The sequence below is a fragment of the Lichenostomus cassidix genome, chromosome 12 (genome assembly GCF_008360975.1).
Source record: "Lichenostomus cassidix isolate B80296 chromosome 12, HeHo_3.0, whole genome shotgun sequence".
In the NCBI taxonomy this organism is placed as follows: domain Eukaryota; kingdom Metazoa; phylum Chordata; class Aves; order Passeriformes; family Meliphagidae; genus Lichenostomus; species Lichenostomus cassidix.
In genome coordinates, this window is record NC_139493.1 from 4,949,077 (window position 1) to 4,970,064 (window position 20,988).

Genomic DNA, 20,988 nt, shown 5'->3' on the forward strand with positions numbered 1-20,988 from the left:
AGACTTTTGATGTTCCTTTGAGATTAATGACACCATCACTCTCTATTATAGGTACCACACATGCAGAATGACTCTGCTGCAATATGAGACACAGCAGCAAAGCAATTACAGAAATGTCAGAGTTTTTTTATTTCCCCCCAACAATGAACATTTCATCACCTCCTGGTGACCAGTCCACTTTCCAATGGGGCTGGCTTTTCCTCAGGGGCCAGCATGAGGCATCCCCATTACTATGGAGCCACATGAAATATGCTCCAAGCAAGATTTCCTGGAAGACCAAGCATCCTGCTCTGCAAGCATCAGCCTGTGCATTTCTTGCATGCACACAGATGGCCCTGGGAGGCATCACTCCTAATGTGTATGTACAACACAGATGCTCTGTGCACGTGCATTACACCCAGCATTTTCATCCATGACTGACTTCCCAGACATGCAAAGTAAATCCAAAGATTTCATAAAGTCCAGGGCTTGCTTTATGGTTTAGCAATAAATAGGCAGAGGATGCACCATATTGTCAACATTTAAAGGGTGAGTTTGACTCACTGCCTACCTGCAGTGCGCTGGCCTTGACACATCAATAAGACACATAGGAATTCTGGAGATAAAGATTGTGATGTAGTTGCATAAAACATTTACTTTGAAAGATTTATAGGATTGAAAAGGAGAATAAGCAGAGAAAACTTCTGACATGTGGTACCCAGAAGTATGCACAAAGGAGCTGGGATACATCGGAGGATTTGGAAATTCATAATAGCAGCATTTCTGAGTTAGCAGCAGTGTGCTCTGACTTTTTGCAAGAATTCTTGCATTGAGCAACTTTACCTCACACAGATTATCTGGCTTGGGCAGAGCCCAATGCTAATGACTTCTCCTGAGCTAGGTAAGGACTCAGGATCCATGGGATGAAGAATGGCAGTGCAGAGTGGAAGTGCTGTGGAATTACTGCAGCACATTAAGCTCTTCCTGTACTGAGTGTGAAGTGTCAGCTCGGATGCAGGCTGTCAATAGAGCATGAATTATCACAGCATCAAAGGTATGGGAAGACACTGTGCTGTCCTGAAATCCTCTAACTTCCTCTGGGATAACAAAGCCCTGGCACTGTAGGGAAGCCCTATTTTTTTGTCCAAAATAGCCCCCTTTGAGGGGCCAGAAGAGACACAGAGCCTCCCCCAGAACAAAGGAGAGCCTTGTTTTCATGTTGGTGGCTTTCCTAAGGCTCTGGCCACCCCCTCAATGCAGCCTTCACCATTCCTTCCCTGAGCAAATTACAGTTACAGAAGGCAGCAGAAACAGCAGGTACCTTTTATAATCAAAGATCTCAATAGTTGCAGAACACCATGTAAAAGCCATTTCCTCAGTTCAGCAAGGACTAAGTGGCAACAAGGGAGAGGATGAAGCAGGGACAATGGCAATTAAAAGCAAAAAGGATATAAAAATATTCCCAAATGCCTCCAAAGTAGCAGGAAGAGAAGACCATTTCAGTCTTAGCTAGCATTAACATCTTTACATGGAAAGCAAGCCTGGAGGTAGAAATGGCAGCAGCCAGGATTTTGTTATTCACAGCATCCAGTGGTGATGTGAATTCGGGGAGGGAGGGGATCTCCCAACACCCAGAGATAACAATTACCCCCCATACACACAGGCACATGCACATTTATCTCAGACACACACAAACAAGCCTGCTGGCACATATAATGTACTCCACAAACCCAATTTGTTCTCACTTCATTATTTTCAAATACATAGGGAGAGTTCTGGGAATGCAGGTTGTTGCTATGCCAAATTCTGCAGAATGAAAGTTCTTTTGGTATTAGCAGGAGTCTTTATACCATTTTCTCTCTAATTTTCTACTACAGCACTGCCAAGCACCATTTAGCTTTGCTCAGAAAGTAGAAGCTTTTGCAGGCAAAGCCCCAGAAACACTTCCCTTTTTTTTTTTTCTCTACTCCTGTGAGCAGCCACATAAATCTCAGATGTTCCCTATTCTGCTTGAGGTAAATATTGAAGTTGTGCTAGGAGATATTCAAATAGAGCTGACAGAGATGTGAGCCTGAGATCCAAAGAGTGCTGAAGTCAAAACACTTCTATCAGCAATTGCCCACTCTGACAGTGCTGCATATCTGCTGTCTGCAATCAGTGCAGAGAGCCATAGATCTTCCTAATCACCTTTCTCTCCAGTGACAAATATGAGCAAGCTAAAGCTAAGGTCAAATGAAAGGACTAAACACCTTCCATACATCAGGAAAGTTACCCTCACTCAAAATATGAAGCTCAGCATCAGGCAAGCTTGAGTGATGTGAAGCACTTTGACAGGAGGGTTGGCAAAAAAACAGCATCAAAGAAGCTGATGCAAAACTCCTTGAGGGTGGCTGAAAGCTGGGGAAAGGTGGTTCATTCCACTGGAGCACAATCTGTGAGCACACAGCTCAACACATCACACTTAGCCATGATGCAGGAGGCATTTGTTGTTATACCAAATACAATTGCTCACTGGGAAAGGCAGTTGTAAGGCAGACCTGAGCCTTTTGGTCATGTTTCACCAGGGAGCACAAGGGAATTAAACACTCACATCCCCATGACCTAGAGGGAGGTGACTGACCCCTTCTTTTTAGAAAAAAAATCATGGTTTTAGTAACTATCCTTAGGAAAAGAAGCAAGATAAGGAAAAAAAAAAAAGCCCAAATCACCAAAAAAGCCTGGAAGTTAATCCCCTGTCTGAGCATCTCAACGAGATGACAGAATGACTTTAACTTGGAGCAAATGGGCTGGATGTAAAAAATACAACTTTTCCCAGGTACAGCAAGCAGGAACAGGCACAGAGGTACCTGAATGAAAGTTCAAACCCGAACTTCGTGCAAGGCAGTGTGAGTAGTCAGTAATTATTTATAGCTGCAGGCCAGTGCCTTCTGAGCATAGGAGAAGCACTAAGCAAGTTACCTTTCACCATGAAAGAGGCTCTGGGAATATTTCAGGAGGTTATGGGAAGAATATCTGTTGAGGGGTCAGGGCTCAGGGCAGGAAGCTGCCTGCTACAGTCTGAATTATATTATTTTATTCTGCAACCCCAGAATGTTCTATTTCATCTGTCACAGAAAATGTCAGTCAGTTCTCTAAGTACAGCCTATAGCTAAGTTTATCTGAATTATTGTACAGAGGAGAAATGGCTTTTCCTTTCCCCAAAAGAAGCCTCTAAACTCAGTGATTCCACAACAGAGATTCTAAATTCAAGGAAACTTTATCCAAAAGCGAGGGAAGAACAGTCCCAAACCCATCAGAGCACAATGGAACCAGAGGCAAACTTTTGTTCACAGCAGCTCCTGTGAGCCCTTGGGTTGGGGGTCTTTGCTGTGCACTCCACCACTCCTTTCCTCCTCCTTCTTGTGCTCCATTGTCTCTTCAAGAGCTTTTCAAAGCTGTTTCATATTTTTAGGTCTTCATGACAAGCACGCTAAACTCTTCCTGCCAAACCCACATCAGTATAAAATGATATTGTGACTGATACATTGGTGGCTCCAATTTGTACTGGTAGCATCCTTTTCCAGACATGGAATACATGCAAAGACATTAGCCAAGAACAGAATTTATTTGCATTCTAATTATATTCCCCTCACCTGAAAAAAATAAGGAAGAGATACAATCTTAAAATTTCCAAATTTGCTAAATCAGCAAACACAACTCTTTCCATGGGACTGAGCACTGCATAGCAATTCAGAGAAATTCCACCTTCTCCAAGGGCCTCCTCATCCACAATGGGGTGTACTCACTGGGATACTCTTGACTGCACAGAAAATGGGTTTGATCACCCATTACATGAGGTTCAGCAGATGGATTTGGTCTGTGTCTGAGGGCTGTACCCCAGCACAGTGCTCAGCTACCCCAGCCTGCCAGCAGGTCATTTGCCATGGTCCAAGTGGCCACACAACCCTGGCACATCCCACTCGTGGCTACCTGTGGAATCACCCCTCTCCCACCTGTGCACCCACAAAGATACAGCTCCAGGAGGAGATCAGATCTAGATTATTTCAGCCTAGAGTCATATTTCCATTGTAATTTCAGCTCAGACCTGCTTTTAAATGCTTTCTAGGAAAGTGCTGGTGACATGTCTGCGTGGTGTTCAGCCACTGAGGATATCCTGGCTGCAGCAAACTGCCAGGACTGCCAGGAAAGCAGGGATCCAGCCCTTGGAATCACAGGGACACGTGCTGGGGACACTTGCCACTGGCTGAAAGACATATCTGAGTGAACAAATGCAAGGGGCAGGAAGCAGCTCTGCGCTGTCCTCCTTGGGGACCTGGTGACCCAGTGCCAGGGCACAGCTCATGTGTGGCTGTAAGCAGGGCAGCCCCACCAGCTCAGGCAGCCCACAAAAAGCCACATTCCCACACGCAGGCTCAGGTTTTGTCAATGAATTATATCCTTTTCCCCAGATACAAAGAAGGCCAGAAGTACCCCGCTGTGTTACAGGGTAATATAAATGTTGTTTTTGGACTTTGGTGCTCCAGTGCTCGTTTGCCAATTACATAAGGCTCAATTGTTCATACGAGAATTCCTTGTTGACTAATTGGCAAAAAAACCATACACAGCTAAGTAGCACACTGTGTCCTACTTCGACGAAATGTGCTACCATTCCATCCTAATTAGAAATACCCATTTGCTCTTTTAATTGCATACCTTTGCATATTTACAGCAATTAATAAATTGCAAAAGTGGAACATACTAAGTCGGTCTAATATTTGCATTTCTGCTTGTTAAGTCCGTTAAGGTGCAGCTTCCCCATTAGGCTTTAATTATGTGAGGAATGCAGAGCACCTGATGCCATGCTGGAACCCAGAACGGTTTTCTTTGGACTCCTTTACCTGATCATTGACCAAAGCAGTGTTTTTCCCACAAAAACTGGCTGAAGATCTACTTCCTGAGGAATTAATGCTCTAATTGCATGCGTTTTCCTAGCTGGCTATTATGCCCTTGAAATACTGATACAATCTTAATTACAGAAGTAGGAACAATACCATTTTTGTGAACTGCTTTCTATTTCGTGCCAATTATGCAAGTAATAAACCACATTCAGTAAAAAAAATAATACCTTTTAGCAGTGCCCAAGTCTTTTCTATATTTTTAGCAATTTTGGGAGCTGCTTATTTTTACTGCCTGAACATATCCTGCCACAATCTATATGCTAACAGCAAAAGGGATAATTAGTTTATTTCTGAAAGTTTCTCATTAAACATGCTGGGTTTTTAGTTGGTTGTTGGTCTGACCTGCTCTTTTGGTTCTTTTGGTTTCAGTGAGGCTATACAGGTTTACATCAGCTGGGATCTGGCTCAGCTTGTAATTTCTGGATCTGATCATGTTTTGTCTGGAAATGCAGGAGGGTCTTTTTTACCCTAAGAATTTTTTTTACAACTGAATGGAGGTAAATAATGTTTTTTAAAGTGTTCAGTGTACATGCATACATATGTAGAGGTAACACATATTTCCTGTTTTAAACTGTGATTTGTGTAACAAAGCAGATAAGAGCAGGGAGCAGGAGACAACAAGCTCAGCACAAGAAATTATGTATTTTTTTTAGATCTTCATACATACTCACTGCTTTCCAAAATCTCACTAAATCCACTCACGCCGCTCTTGTGAAATTGCAGCCTTGAGATTGCCCACAGCCCTCATTTCAGAAAACAAAAGGCATCTGACATCCCTGCCTGAAACATCTGGCTTTACACCTGACTCTGGATCAGGGTTTGATCTGGTGGCATTTGATGGGGCTGCAGTGATGCCAGCAGAGCTCATCTGCTGAGCTGAGCCAAAAGCCTTCCCTGTGCCTTTACTCTTTCTGGACACAGAAAAACCAGTCCTTAATACAACAGGTCCAGCTCACGGGATTTTTGGATGCTGTTCATAGCCCTGGCAAAATAAAGAGCATGGCAGGAAAAGAGAGCAAATATAGTGCTGTGTCACTGTAACAGCTTCCCAGGGACTCTCCCAGCCTGCAGATCACTGATGCTCTGTGGCAGTGGAAGGGAAGAGAGGACACAGAAAAAGGGGAAATGGTCATGTTTTTTCTATCCATTTTGTACTGGAATGCTGCTGAGGAGGGCAGCCCTGGTGCTGGCACAATTCCCAGCAGTGCTCCAGTGGGGTGTGCAGGAGGCTTTCCCAAATTGGGAGAACCTCTGGGAGTGGCAGTGGTGCCTCATCTCGTGTGACAGATGCTGGCAGGACCTGGGTGGGACCAGGACAGCAGCAGCCAAACCCTCCCTCACCTGTAAAAGAAGCCCAGGGAAGCACTTGGTGCCCAGCAATGCTGTCCCCAGGGCAGGTGGCACAGAAGGGCACTGCAGCCCTGCCAGCTCCAGCAGGAGCATTGGTACCCACCTGGCACAAAGCCACGGACTGAGTGCTGCACTTATGGCTGGCAGAGCTGCCCAGGGGGACACACTGCCCACCCAGTGCCAGCTGCAGGCTGTGCCCTGCTCCTGCTCCAGCTCAGCTCCAGCTCAGCTCCATCCAGCAGCAGCGGGCACAGCTCTGGCAGAGGAAATCCTCCCCTTAGTGCCAGAGCTGCAGGAGGAGGTGAGGAGGCTGAGGAATAGCAGTGTCTGGGAGAGAAAGACCACTGGACTCACACCCTACCTGCCCTGAGACAAACCAGACAGGCAGAGGATGTGTGCTAGGGAGGATTCCCCATCCCTGGCAGTGTCCAAGGCCAGCTTGGAGGGCTTTGAGCAACCTGTCCCTGCTCATGGCAGAGGAAATGGACTGGATGATCTTTAAGGTCCCTTCCAACCCAAACCATTCCAGGATTCTATGATTCCCTGTCCTCCACTCACCTGGCTGAACCAATGGGATAAATTAAGGGACAGGGGGCAATGGAAATAGATTCCTTCCCAGTGCATCCTCCCCATGACTGCCCCACCACCCCTGGTGCTTCTCACGATGGCTGTGGCACCAAACTAACCCTCATTGCTGGCTGTTTGGTCAGTGGCTGCAGAGGCTGCATTTAAGTCCATTTTCCATTCATTTCACAGTAGAAAGCCAAGTCTGAGTTTCCTACCTTGAACCAAAATCACTGCCATTCTCTGAAAGCTATTTTTTGCCCACTTCTCTGCATCTCACACAGTTATAAACATTTCAGCCATAGTGACATTTTTGGTACTTTGGCAGAGAGGAGGATTTGATTAGCAAACTCTTCAGCTGTTGTATTTTACAGATAGTGTTCAGAATATCAGGTCTAGGTAGGGCAGAAATGAATCTTGCACCATTTCCTCCACCCAAGAGTGTCAACCCTAATTCCATCATTTTAGATGCTTTTATGGCACATGTTTAAGTCTGCAGTTATATTTGCATGCATTCATTCATTCAATACTAAGCCTGACATTTGTAAAAACCATACAGCTGGTGAATGAGAGAGTTGTCTTATTCTTCATAAGTTGAAATTTCAGATTTTAATGTCAAAAGATAAAAATAACTGTTGGGGATTTTGTTTGGTTGGTTTCTTTTTCCCCCCCTTCACTGTCGGGAGAATTTTTATAAAAGGAGATTTACAATTTCAAACTAAACAAGCAAATTGTGTTTGCATTGCAACTTTCTTCCTTACCAATTTCAGTTGTTTTCAGAGCAAAAGGGGAGGAGAAGGCTACATGAAGATGAAAGGGAAATTTACCCCAATGGTGAGCTTTCAAAAGCCGAAGAGTACAAAGAAAACCTGATCAAAAACTTATTACCAGAAACTGGAATGACTATATGTGTCTGGGGAGGGGGAGAAATGCAATATCACAAGCAAAGAAAATTCAAATACAATAGAAAATGGTGCTGGATGTCCAGTGGGAGATAGAATGATTTCCTCTGAGCTCATGGGAAATTACTGTATGGATATCTGAATGATGGGTCATATCTGGTGTTGAAACCAAACAGACATTTACTGTGTTACATTCAGAGATGGGCAGAGTTTAGTTTGTAAGTAAACATCAGCAAACTAAGTGACAGACTTGCTGCTGATTTTAAAACCAAACAAAGACAAACCCCATCAACACAATGATGCAGGTATCTGCATTTTTTGCTGGCGTGAAACAGTTTAGAAGTGTAAGACCAATTAAAAATCAAAATTTAATTTAAATTCATGCCCTACAGGAAAATATATATTAAGGATTTGATAGAGAACACAAAACAGAGTCATGCTGTCAGTACTGAGCATTTTTAGTGAGCCCATCAGAAGTGCAGAGCCACAAGAACAGGGCCAGGAATGGTTTTAGGGGCTAAGGAGGCACAGCCTGGCATGAGCCTGAATGTTTGATGTGGTTCCCAAGAGACAAAGAGGACCCTGCACTCCCTGCCATACCCACACAGCAGGAAAATAGCTCCTTAAATTGACATAAAATTGCATAAAATTGGAGAGGCGATGTGGGTGATACAGAAAGCAAGCAGGATAAAGAAAATCTGTTCATTTAAATAAGTTGTATCCCTTGTTTAATTTTCCTCTGAAAGTTTTCTGATCCTCTGCAAAGTTCCCAGGGGTGAGATCAGAGAAACCTGCTGAGGTTTCTGTGGGGAGGTGCTCTGCAGAGCCAATATTCCTGGGACTGAAGATAGCAGAGGAGTGCAACCACAGGGGCACATCTCCTGATGATGGGAGACCTCTCCTTGCACAGCTGATATAAGAATTCAGTCAAGATGAGCAGAGTTTAAAAAACATAGGCAGAAAATTCCCTTCTTTATGTTGATACAACTACACGTAACACCACAATTACAGACATGAGTTCGCAAATTCAGTGCAAATAGATCTTTCATAATTTGTGATTTCTTATTGATAAAGTATTCCTAGGAACACTGGAAAATTCTTCTACACAGTGAACCACAAGGCTATGATTGACTGTCTGCACAGAAATGAGTTTTAATGGGATTTGGCACCTCTGAGCTGGGAGGACACAGGGTGCCAGCGATTGTTTGTGTTTCTGGAGGGGTTATCCAGCTTCAGAAGCGTTCAGTGGCATGTTTCAATCAACAGCAGGAAAGTACAGCTATCTCCACTTTGAAGAAGTTTAATCTATGGCTACGATCCAAAAAGACCAAGTGTCCTCTGAATTCAAAGGCAGCCAATCTTCATAGACTTGAGAAGAGATTATCTAGAGATTATGTTGGTAATTAACTGAGGAAATGGAAAGTTGGTCTAAACCCTGTGGATCTGCCTCAAAGTGACATTGCTATTTTCTTTCCATAAAGGATGTGTTGGAGGCTATGGAGAGAATTTACAGAGAAGAACAGTGAAATGTGGGTAAAGCAACCAGGGAAGCCTGAATTCAGGTGTCTTAGCTAACTGTCTTTGCACTGAACTGGACAACTGGGTGCCTGACAAGAGATAATTTCTACGTGAAATTAAAATTAAATCTAGCAACTATGCACCAATACCCAGAAATCATCATATCGATGTTAATACGTGTTCCTCATTAATAGCATTTATTCGAACTGGTCTTATCACACCTCTCATTTACTGTAATTACTGCCAATTAAGCAGAGCCTGTGAGCACCAGCTTTTGTGTCCTGTCACATGCCAGATGAGCTGAAGGATCCCCTTGCTGCAGTGCTGTTCAATAGCCAGACTTCATTTTCTATTACCCTAAAGACCTTCTCAAGACAAATGCTTAATTCTTACAACATCATATTTTTTCCTCTTATTTGCATGACAGCCCTTCAGAGCTCTCCTAAATCTTCGATTACTTAATAACTACTTTTCTTTCTCATCTGATAACTGCAGAGAGTGGAACAAAAGAGTGCTGCATAGTCACAGGCACACAACAGCCCTGCTATTTAGCATTTAGATGGTGCCACGGAAGGAGGGATGATGTAGCAGGGAGGCAGAGGGGAGGTGGATGTGAGCAGTGACAGTTGGCTGGACAGAATGCCCCCTCTCATCTCTTTTGCTGTGGTCCTTGCCAGAGCCATTATGCAGTTTGAGGCAGACAGAGGGAACGTGCCTGCTTTCCACCAGTCTGCTCCGATCAGCGCATCCCACTCTGCGGACATTTCCCAAGCCATCGCTGCTTTGCAGAGCGAGGAACAGCTTGAGACAGCTACAGCAGGGCAACAGAGCCCCACGCACCAGGAAAAATCCCCTCAGGCAGCCTGAGTGTGCAAAATAGATGTGAACATGGGCATCCCACAATTCACCTTCACGTAACCCCAAACAAACACCAAATCCCCCAGCACGAGCGCAGCCCCTTAACCCAGGGTGTTCACAGATGTCTGGGAAGTTGTGGAATCAGTGCTCCATTTAAGTGATCCTTTCACTCCTTCCCACATGAATTATTGTTATTTGCTTTAACAAATGTACTCTATTCCAAATTTCCCACAGGCCTCTTTTGGAATTAGCCATCTGCAGCCGTGTGAAGCTTTACGTGTGCACAAAGTATATGAAAGGATATCCAGATACCATCAGCTCAAACAGGTACTTCTCCATCTCTTAACACATTGCCTACACTGCCACAGCAGGGAAAAGCATGGATATGAACTGTGAAACAACATCCAAGCAAACCACATGCACTGCCACACATTCCCAGAAATCCTTCTCCATCACCATTTTCAAGGAGGAGAAAGCTACTACCAGGAGACAGCTCCTAATTTGAAGCATCCTTCCCACTTTAACAAAAAGGTGGTGTTTTTCCATTATTTGCTCCTTAACAACAAAACACTGAAGGTCTTTACTGCCTACTGCAGAGCGTTAATTTTTAATGGGAGAAGCTACACGCTGCTTGATTTCTTTAGTGCATGAAGCAGCCAACCAATCCTGCAGCACCTCCAACTCCAGAACAGCAGTTTCAGCAAGGAGCCTTTACAGCTCAGAGCATCCTTGAGGGCTAAAGATGTCAAGCGGTTTAAATGCCAATGAAATCAAGAAGACACCAGGCTCAGATATGTTAGGAAAAAAAGGACAGGAAAATGGAGACCTCCACTGAGACCAAAAACTTTTTCTCTGCTCTGAGAAATAAGGGCCACTGAAGACACCTGCAAAGTGCTCACCTGGTGAATGGGGAGAGGCATAAGCAGCACTAATCATAAAGCACAGGGCAAATTTTATGGTGAAAAAAGTGTGAAAAATGAGCTGGAGGACATGTGAGAGAGCCCAGCTCTCCATCTTTACCCGACACATTACTGACACATGCCTTGCTTAGCCTGTCCAGCAGGAGCTCTCATGACAGAGATCCTACAATGACCTTAAGGAATTTGTCCCAAGTCTAAACAGAAAGGTTCTGTTCCCAGTAATTCTCTAGAGCACACAATCTCACTGTCACTGCGCCCACTGCCAAACTATTTAAGCTGCCAGGCATTCAGGTGACACAGGACTTTCCACCCCTTAAAGATGAAGCCCACTTGCTAAAATCCCCAGTTCATGCTGCTTTCAGGACAAGCTGTGTTTGGGCATCACCCCTACTTGTAAGTGGCTCCAGCTCCTGCACAAAGGACAGTGCAGAGGTATCTACATCTCAGCAGCTCTTTGAAACTGGACAACAGCCCTCAAAACATACCAGATCACATTCAAGATACCAAGATTTCAGTGGATAATCCAAGCTATATTGCCGCAAAGGTGCCTTTTTTTATTTTCTTAGCAATAATTTTTAGCCGTTTTTTCAACTTTCCAATGTGCTGTACAGCAGGATTGAAAGTTAATATCCATTTAAGCCATTGCCAGAATAGGAATATTTCTGCTCTTGTATCTTTAAAAATATCTCGTGGAATGAAACGATGGATGCCAAGTTTCAAGGTTGAATGAATTTTTATAGCGAAATTATAAATCCCTGAAAATGAAGGATAAAATGGAGAGTATTTAATAAGCCTGAACTGAAACAGTGCTATCAGATGTCCCTTTAACAATTTTGATAGAAATGGATCTTCCCTCAGATTTTCCCATCTGTGAGTGCAGCATTCAGCACTGGCACCATTCTGCTGCTGGTCAGTGTTTAAAAGCAGAGTATTTGGATTACCCCAGAGGGTGCCTGAAACCAAGCAATGGCACAGTGGCTCTTCCAGGCAGAAATATGATGGAAATCAAGCTGGGCTGGTGAATTTTCTCCAAGCCCACACCACTGTGAACTTAGCAGTGCCTTGGGAGGCAAATCTTTCCCTGCCATTAGGTGGGTGTTGGATGCTGTAGACAAGAATCCACAGACAAGACTCCACAGCCTCAGTGCTGATGCTGCTCCTGCCATGAGAATCCCGCCAGTCCCACCTCAGGGTCTAATCTAGTCACTGTTCCAGTGAGAGAAGAGGATACTAGCACTGGTATTAAGCAGGTAAGCTCTGAGTAGCACCCTGAGAGGAGGAGGAGAGTTTATCCTTGTCATGTGCAGTTTAATATCTTTTAGATGACACTCTTGCCTAGAGAAAATGGTTAGTGCTAAAATGAAATCCTGAAAGATGTGTTTTGCAATTTTCCATGCTGACTTCAGAAGTATTTATGGTTGGATTCTGTCCAATTCCTCACCAGAATTTACAGGGATAGAAGTTCATTTTGTAATGACACCATCACTTGTGTGCATTCCTGCACTTCAGAGGTAACAAAACATGTCTTGATGGTCAGAAGTATTGAAAAAGAACAGCAACAAGTACAGATAAAGAGCTTTAGCCCAACAGGCCCCTGCAGAAGCTATAATTTGGCAATGGCAATAATACTTTTGCTCCTAAACACAGCTCTTTAAGGCTACTCTACCTAAAGTTATTTCAGACACTGGTCCTTCTTTCAGGTGTCTGGGAATGCCATCAGACAGCACTCAAAAACTATTGAGAGGTATTAGTTTGCTACCCCTAGAGTGCACTAAGAAATCTTCCCTGCAGAAGGATCAATCTTTTCGAATTTTTGGCACTTCTGCTAATTTTTCTACACTAGGTCAAACTATATATATATATATATATATATATATATATATATATATATATTTTTTTTTTTTTTTTTTACTGTTCTGGTTTAGCTGAGCATGTGCAAGTACATTCCTATAACATTTACTCACACCAGTTTTCCTGCCTTCCCTCTCTGCTCAAGCCAGCTTCAGATCAGTCCTTCCCAATCCTACAGACATGATATGCTTATTTGAGGAAAAAAACCTCTACCTTTTTTTGGTCTGTCCCCATTTTAGCCTCAGGCCATGAGCAAGTGAAAGCATCTCCTGACAGCAATGCAATATGTAAGACAGAACAACTTCAGCCAAGACTCCTTAATGGAAATGGCAACTGCTATTGATTTCCTAAACACAGAGGTTGTGCCCCTCACCTCCATGACAAATCAGTTAGTAGAGACTGGGGACTCAGGGGAAACTCCTCTGTATGTAAACATGAACTTGTGGTTTATATTAACACAATATATTCTATAACTTCTTCCATGGTGAAGTCCAGGAAAATACAGGGGGAGTCTGCAAATGGTAACTAAAGATATTCACAGTAAAAAATAAATCACTCATTCAGGTGCAATTGAATTCAACAGGCAAAAGGAAGAGGAGCCACAAAAGAATACAGAGAAACTGCAGTTTGCCTTTGGATTACCTCTAAATTTATAATCAAAATGAAAAAAAGAAAGAAAAAAACAAACATATTGCTTCTTAGTTTCAGTACAATACACACAGTGAATAATAAAAGTAATGTTATTTATCCTCTAGTAACAGTAAATTGTACTTAATACAATTAAAATTGGTGTAAGAACTCAGTCTGACAATGACAAATGTCTTGATCATTACTGGCTGTCACCATAGAAGAGACAAATATTTTTCCAAATGACAAGGTTAAGAAGCTACTCACTGCTTGGTAATACAGTTTATATTTTGAATGCAGGAAAACCTCCCATTTAGGAGCAACTTGCCCCTGAAGCAAAGTTCTTCCATAATCAGTGTTTTCAGAGGCATGACCAAGTATGAGGAACACAGACATCACTGAAGATGTTTTCAGCCCTTCTTCTCTCACTGCTAACAGTAAAAGCAGAATAAATAAACCCATTCACTGGCCTGGCTGCAGCAGCAGAAAGATCAGACAGACAGCTGAGATGAATAACACTGAGAATAGAATAACTTATTTTGTCCTTGAAGCAAAAGCAACTTCTTTACACCCCTTAAGTTAATAACGCTTTATTTTGTCCCCAGCTGTTAAGTTTATAGAAATTAAAAGTCATGACTATTTGTCTTTTGCCAGCATGAATTTAAAAGTGCCTTTAAAAAATCTCATTATCATTGTGGCTTTTTTTTTTTTTTTAAGCAGATTCAATACCAAGCAGATTACATCCTGCCTGCACTAGTAAAGTGCACATAAATTTTTCACAAACCAATTTATCTTAAAAATTTTTCTTTCCTCATTTTGATTCTGGACACAGTGCAGAGCAGAAAGGCACTTCAAGTATTTTTTAGATAACACAATCCTAGCGACAGTGCATTAGTGTTTCTGAGGTATTTCTGTTCTATAACATTATTTCCAGACCATCAGAACACACCTTTTATGAAGTGGAATGATCTTATATGAAACAATTACATTACCATGAAGTTTCAGTCTGACGTTCAACCTGAACTTGAAGATTAGAACTACAGGATTCTTTCACAGGTAACAGAAGAGGATAAAAATAATTTCCTCGGGTAAGGAAAGCTGGAAATATCCAACAAATAACCTGCAAAGGTGTCTCACAGATTCCCTGTACAATCATTTGGGAAACCAGCAGTCCTGCAAGAGCCACATGTGGGACCACCACTGGTACCCCACATTGAACCAGCAATAACCAACAGGGCAGTTCCTCCAACAGTCAGATGATTCCAGAAGTGCAAACCATTCTTTCTGAGACACTGGGAGAGGAGGGTGACCACAATTCTCACCAAAAGTCTTTAAGAGTGTTGGGAAGAGGCACAAGACTTCCAGGTCTGGGGGAAAATGTTTTTGTGGAGAGCAGCCCTTCCTCTGCAGACTCACCAATGCTTGGGGACAGTCAGGAGACACTGATTGAGCAAACACTCCCAGTGAAAAACTACACTGCACTTGGAGCCAGCAGAGCTATTTATAGTCAGCTTTGTTTGAATGGCCGTAATAACTGAGCTATGGCTTTTATTCTCCAGACGGCTCCGGAAAAAAAATCAAGGCAACGGCACTGGTGGAGCAGGAAAAGTTCCACTGTCACTTTTCATGCGGCACTTGTCTCTCCCTGGCACTGATGACAGCCTTTTCACAAGTACCCCAGGCGCCTTACGGAGAGAACAAGACATGAGTATGTCATGGCATGAGTGCAAAAAACGGAATAAAAGTTGCCTTGTACAAGTCTGAGTCACTTACTGTTAAGACAGAACAAAATCCGGAATGTCTGCTGTTCTTTCATTTGCTTTCACTCCTGCCTAAGGAAGGGTTTTGATCACACTTTCGTTTCAGCTAATAAAGTGTTCAAAGGTAATATATTTACAAGGAATAGTAGCACTGATCCTTTGAGAGAGACAGCACTGACTGTCTAGGAACAGTCAGTGGATAACCTGGCCCAGTAAGTGAGAAAGAAGAAATTTCTTGGGGTTTTGGGTGGATTCTAAACATGTCATCTTATTCCTGCAGGTTTGCTAGTCTGGGAGCAGAAGTCATCAGAAACAAGGATATCTCTGTCTTTTGCAAAAATCTCAGGATAAGACTGAGTCAAGAAACAACCCCAACCAGAAAGCCACAGACAGAGGAACAAATTCTTCACCCACAGCAGCTCCTGATGCAGTACTGCAATCCTGACATTTCTGCTCAAGCCTGAACTAGGAAAAAGAATTTGGAAACCTGGCAGTAGCACAATAACCCATGATACCTTCAAAACATATCTATTGACAGGGCTTGTTTCTTTTGGCCAGGGTGTTTAGTTGGTCAGAAAGTATAAGGAAAAATAGTTACTTAAGAAAATCACTCTAAGCTATAAAGAAACATAATTCCATCTTCTTCCCAGTAAGAGTTTCTAGGGAAAAAACCAAACTCCATCTAAGCATGGCTGAAATTGTTGCCCTGGGGGAAAAATCTTGCATGTTCCCTTCCCTCCAGCAGACAGGCAGCGAAGGCAACATTACAGTCCTTCAGGAGAGCCTTCAGGGATACACCAGAGAAAACTCACCATTTCCTTTTCCACATTAATTTGCATTAAGCTGACATTTTTAGTGATGGGCATTTTCACATTTGTGAAGAAGCATATTTTGCTTTGGAAAGCCATTTGCCAGAAAATTTCTACCACCTCAACTATTTTAGATTCCTCCTTTATCTTTGGAAGTGCTGCCTTTTGAAATGCAAGCACGAGAAGACACTTATGACATCTCTGCAGGCACACAGGCTTTGCTATGATCACATTCCTGTCATTATAGCACATCCTTTAGAAAACAACCAGTTGGAAAAAGGGGATATAAATTCCAGCTTCAGGATGTTAAACCATTCTTTAACACCTCAGGGATAGGACACTGTCTAGAAGGAATGAAAAGCTGAGATAATTGAGATGTTCAGCCTGGAAAGGAGAAGGCTTTGGGGTGACCTAATTGTGGGTTTCCAGTTCCTGAAGAGAGCCTGCAAGAAAGATGGAGAGGAATTATTCACAAGGGCCTGGAGTGACAAGACAAGGGGAAATGGCTTCAAATTGGCAGACAGGAGGTTTAGATTAAATATTAGGAAGAAATTTATTATGAGGGTGGTAAGGCCCTGGTACAGGCTGCCCAGAGTGGCTGCCTCATGCCTGGAAGTGTCCAAGGCCAGGTTGGATGGGGCTTGGAGTGACCTGGGATAGTGGCAGGTGTCCCTGCCCATGGCAGGGGATAGAATGAGATGATCTCTGAGAGCTCCCAGCCAACCCAAACCATCCTGTGACTCTACAAGCCAAAAACCAAAGCAGCTCCTTACACCTTCTTCTCAGTCTGGATGCAATCAGCCCCTCCCAGCAATATTTTGGTGAGGATCCACTCTCCTGCATCTCCTCACTCCCAACCAGGAGCGAGCGTCCCACGAGAGCCCCGGGAGGCCACCTGACTCAGAGGCACATCTCTGAATCACCAGCACCTACTCCCCGTGGGAGGAAAAGGCTACTGAGCTACTGCTGGCCCGGAGCAGGACTGAATTCTTGCCTCCCCACACGCAGGTGCTGGCTCAGCTATTTTGACCCAGCGAGTAGGAGGGCTGAGCCAAGGTGTTGCCAGCCCAGGAGCTGCCCACCCTCTCCTGGGCTCTCGCTGGGAGAGGAGGCTCAGGCAAGCTGTGGGGAGGAGGAAGGTTTATATCCCCTCTTCCTACCTTCTCTAGACAGATGAAGCCACAAACCAATTAAACTGTAAACTATCCCACGCTTCTTTGCAAATTAAAGCTGTGTTTAATCCACAGCCATTGTGTGCTTTCCATGGTGAGCTCTGCTCTGGGAGCCTTTCAGAATCATCGGTGGAGACCAGGCAGCTGAAAGTTAGCAAAAGAAATCTTGTAGCATCCTGAATTTGCCCATATTGATAAAAAAGAGAGAATTATTCTATTTTTGTACCCCTTGGACTTCTTTTGATGACAGAAATAATCATATTTCTGTCTTTATTCAACAGAAAGTTTAGGATGACTGTCCTTGATAGGTACTGCAGGAAACCGAACTCTGACTGACTTTCATTGTGTATGGAGCAATTCCATGGTCTGGAGAAACCTTCATCAATGAAGTGTTTCAGTGGAGTTCAGACATAAAAGACATGAGGTATAAAGGTAAATGTTCAATGCAGCAAAAAACCAATTATACAAACAAGCATTAGGTCATCAGTTCAGTGTGTTTAGAAATCAACAGCAAAAAGTAAATGACAATGCTGTGTAGCAATAGCAATGATGAGCATAAACAGGAATGTTTTAACAGCAGCAAACTCCAGATATTGGCACTTTTTTCTAAGCCAAGAAAACTCAATTTCCACTTGGCATAAAAGAATCAATTAGATATGGCACTTCCTGGTCAGCTGAGAGTTGGATACACCTCTCCTCCCTTCTAACACCTCACTGTGTACAAATCAACGATCAAAGCAAATGCAACCATACAGCTCTGTGAGTTTGTAATAAAGCCATTCATTTCTGAGGCTTGTTTCTGTGTGTGGAATGTTCTTATGGAGATAGGTGTTGTCATAACCAGAGTCCATTTCTTGGCAGAGGGAAAAGGAGCAGAAAATCAATGCATTTGCAAACTCAAAATTAATTGAGCTGTTCCCAACACTGCAGAAAGACAAGGATGAATGTAGTGACTGAGATGTTTTATCTCAAATCCAGGTACCTATGTGGCTTGGAAGAGCTTCCCATCTAAAGGAAACTTCAAGTGAAGCATGTAGGCAGAGTTGAAGGCTAAATCTTGTTTTGTCACACATTGAAGTGAATGAGATGTCAGTAGTGCCAAGAACTCCAAAGTCCAGTGAAAACCAAACTTTGGAAGAGATTTTATCTGAGTCTAAGGGAGAAAATAACCCTAAGTGGATCTGGCTTAAGTGAAAAGCCGGGTAAATGAACCAACTTGTGGGACTTGGGCACCTCATTTTCCTCACAAATCCTGTTATTACACAGAAGGGGGACTTTGAAATGCCTCAACCAACATATTAATTTAATGGAACTACGCTTCATCTATTCTGTACTTCCTTGGAAAGCACAGCTTGAACCAAGTGATTGCAAAATGTAGCCTACTGTTAACATTTTTCTGCATTCCAATTGTTCTTTAATATCTCATTTCAATACAGTCAGTAGAACAGAATCACAAAACAACCAAGTTGCCATATTAACTCAGGTTTCTGAGCAGCATTCCCAATCCCAATAAATTCCTGTCCACCTTTCCTCATTTCCCAGGCCTCTCCCCAGAAATGGCAGCTTATTTTTCTTTTCTCTTTACTCACTCCTTCAGTTGTCTGCACAAGTCTGTATGCCATTCTTAATGGGCATAACAAAGAAATAGGAGAAAAATGCAATTAATTTTTTCTCCGTTTTTAAACTCTGGAATGAGAAGAACACAAGTACTTTGATTGTTCCCATGCAAATGTTCCTGCCTTTGGACACTTCAACATTTGCACAGATGTCAGGACAGACATAATCAGATTATTCCTTCCTGTGGCTTTTCTTTTTTTTCCCAGATATTTACAACATAAATCTTTAATTCCCTCTAATTGAAGGCATCTGTCCTGATATCTGCTTCTTCCATCTGAGGAGCCTTTGTCCTCTTATGCAAGTCCTGCTATTCAGGTTCCAATTCATCTTCTTGCTTGACATTTTCCTAGCTGGAAACTGTGTCTGTAAAGCACCTCCAGAAATGGAGGTGTGATGCTTGGTAGAACTTAATATCCTAGATAGGCTGAAGAATATTTAGCCTGCTCTTACAATAACCATCACTGTGCTGTTAAATGATGCCAAGCCACAAAGTAGCTCATCTGAACGACGGGATTAGTCCATTTGGTGACAAATATTGTAACTGCAAAAGCATCTATCACAAAATCCCATAAGGCCAGGAAATATTTCCTGACATAATGTCATCATACACACACAGATCACAGAAACTTCAGACATGCGGAACTCACACCCTTCCCCCCACAACCTGCAACAGAAATTTTACACATTCTTGAAAATGTCAAGATGTATGGAAAGGATTCACTCTATTTTTGTCCCAGGACTTATATTACAGGGCAGAGGAACAACTTTCTGTCAGGCAGGAAGAGTATTCTAATAAGCTAGAGATTGGAAAATTTTCCTGACCAAAAATATTTAATTAAAAAGGGAATATACAGGTTAGAGCTGTTTCCAAGAACGATCCCCAATCCACCAACAGGTTCTTTAATGAAAAGTGATTTTTCTCAGGAAATACAATACCTTTGATTCAGGGATGGGAACTACAACATTTGTAACTTAGGCTAAGCAGGCCTACATCACTCCTGGACTCAATAACCTTATTCTGTTTAGTTACTGTGCTGTTTAACTTCAGAGATGTGGCTTCTTTCATGTGTGTAACTGTGATTAACTGGGAGCAACCCTTTGGGGAAAGGTAGAGGGGAAAAGGAAAAAAAAAAACCACAAAAAGGAAAACTAAACTCTGTTCAAGGAGAAATCAACGACAGAAGAAGGTCCCTGATGGTGGTGCTTTGTCAGAGACGAGGGGCAGCTAATGGAGAGAGCAGGAACAGGCTGAGAGCAACAATGAGGAGATCAGGGCATGTCTCCTGTCCTGATGGAGAGGTTTGTGTTTCCCTAAGCAGCTCACAGCTAATGGGCTCATCACTCTTCCCACACACACAGCACCATGGAGCAACCTTCCTAGGGATGAAGGCAGCAAGTGAAGCTCTCTCTGTCTCTTCCTTTTCCATCTTTATCCTCTGCAAAGTTATGACAATTCCCCATGGAGCCAGAGTTTGCCCCAGACCTGCTGAAGGGGAAAGATTCTGCCATAAAACCATTTTTTTACCTCATAATAATAGGCCAAGTGAGAAACGGTGAAAGAAGGGAAAAATCAAATTTGGGGTACAATCTGATCCTCCAAAATGCACTGAACCAAGGGCTGGTTCCATGGCTAATAAATCTACTTGGTTTTTCCTTTAATCCAAATGAAAGGAATATCCAGCAGCAGCAGAGGAGGAACAGGCTGTGAATATTAAACACATATTTGTGCAAAATAAAATGCCTATTTTATAAGTGTGCTCCCAAATCTGCAGATAACATCTCCAAGAGATTGGGCTGGAAGTTAAAAGGTAAAGGCACTGTATTCGGGCAGAGCTGAACAACATCCATCACCACTGGAGCATGGAAATACAGAGTAAGGGCTTCAGCAGCTCACATCCCTGGAATCAGTTATCTAATGATTCATCTTTGCCACAATAACTGCTGCAAAAATCGATTCTACAGCTTTCTTCCAGTCTTGGGCTTTGCATGGAAAAGCAATTGTTTAAATTAATTATTTAGCAAGTACTTTCAGAAGTTAAAAATGTAGCACCTGTCTATGCTCTCTGTTTATTTCACAATCATTTAATTTTTTTTAATACCAGCATCTCAGATACACAGATATGT

At 42.8% G+C, this 20,988-nt stretch overlaps 1 protein-coding gene across 2 annotated transcripts in view; it reads right to left on the reverse strand.

Moving 5' to 3' along the window:
• The window catches only part of TAFA1 (TAFA chemokine like family member 1), a 203,354-nt gene that overhangs the window by 122,963 nt on the left and 59,403 nt on the right, over positions 1-20,988 (reverse strand). The gene's annotated exons all lie outside the window — the stretch shown is intronic.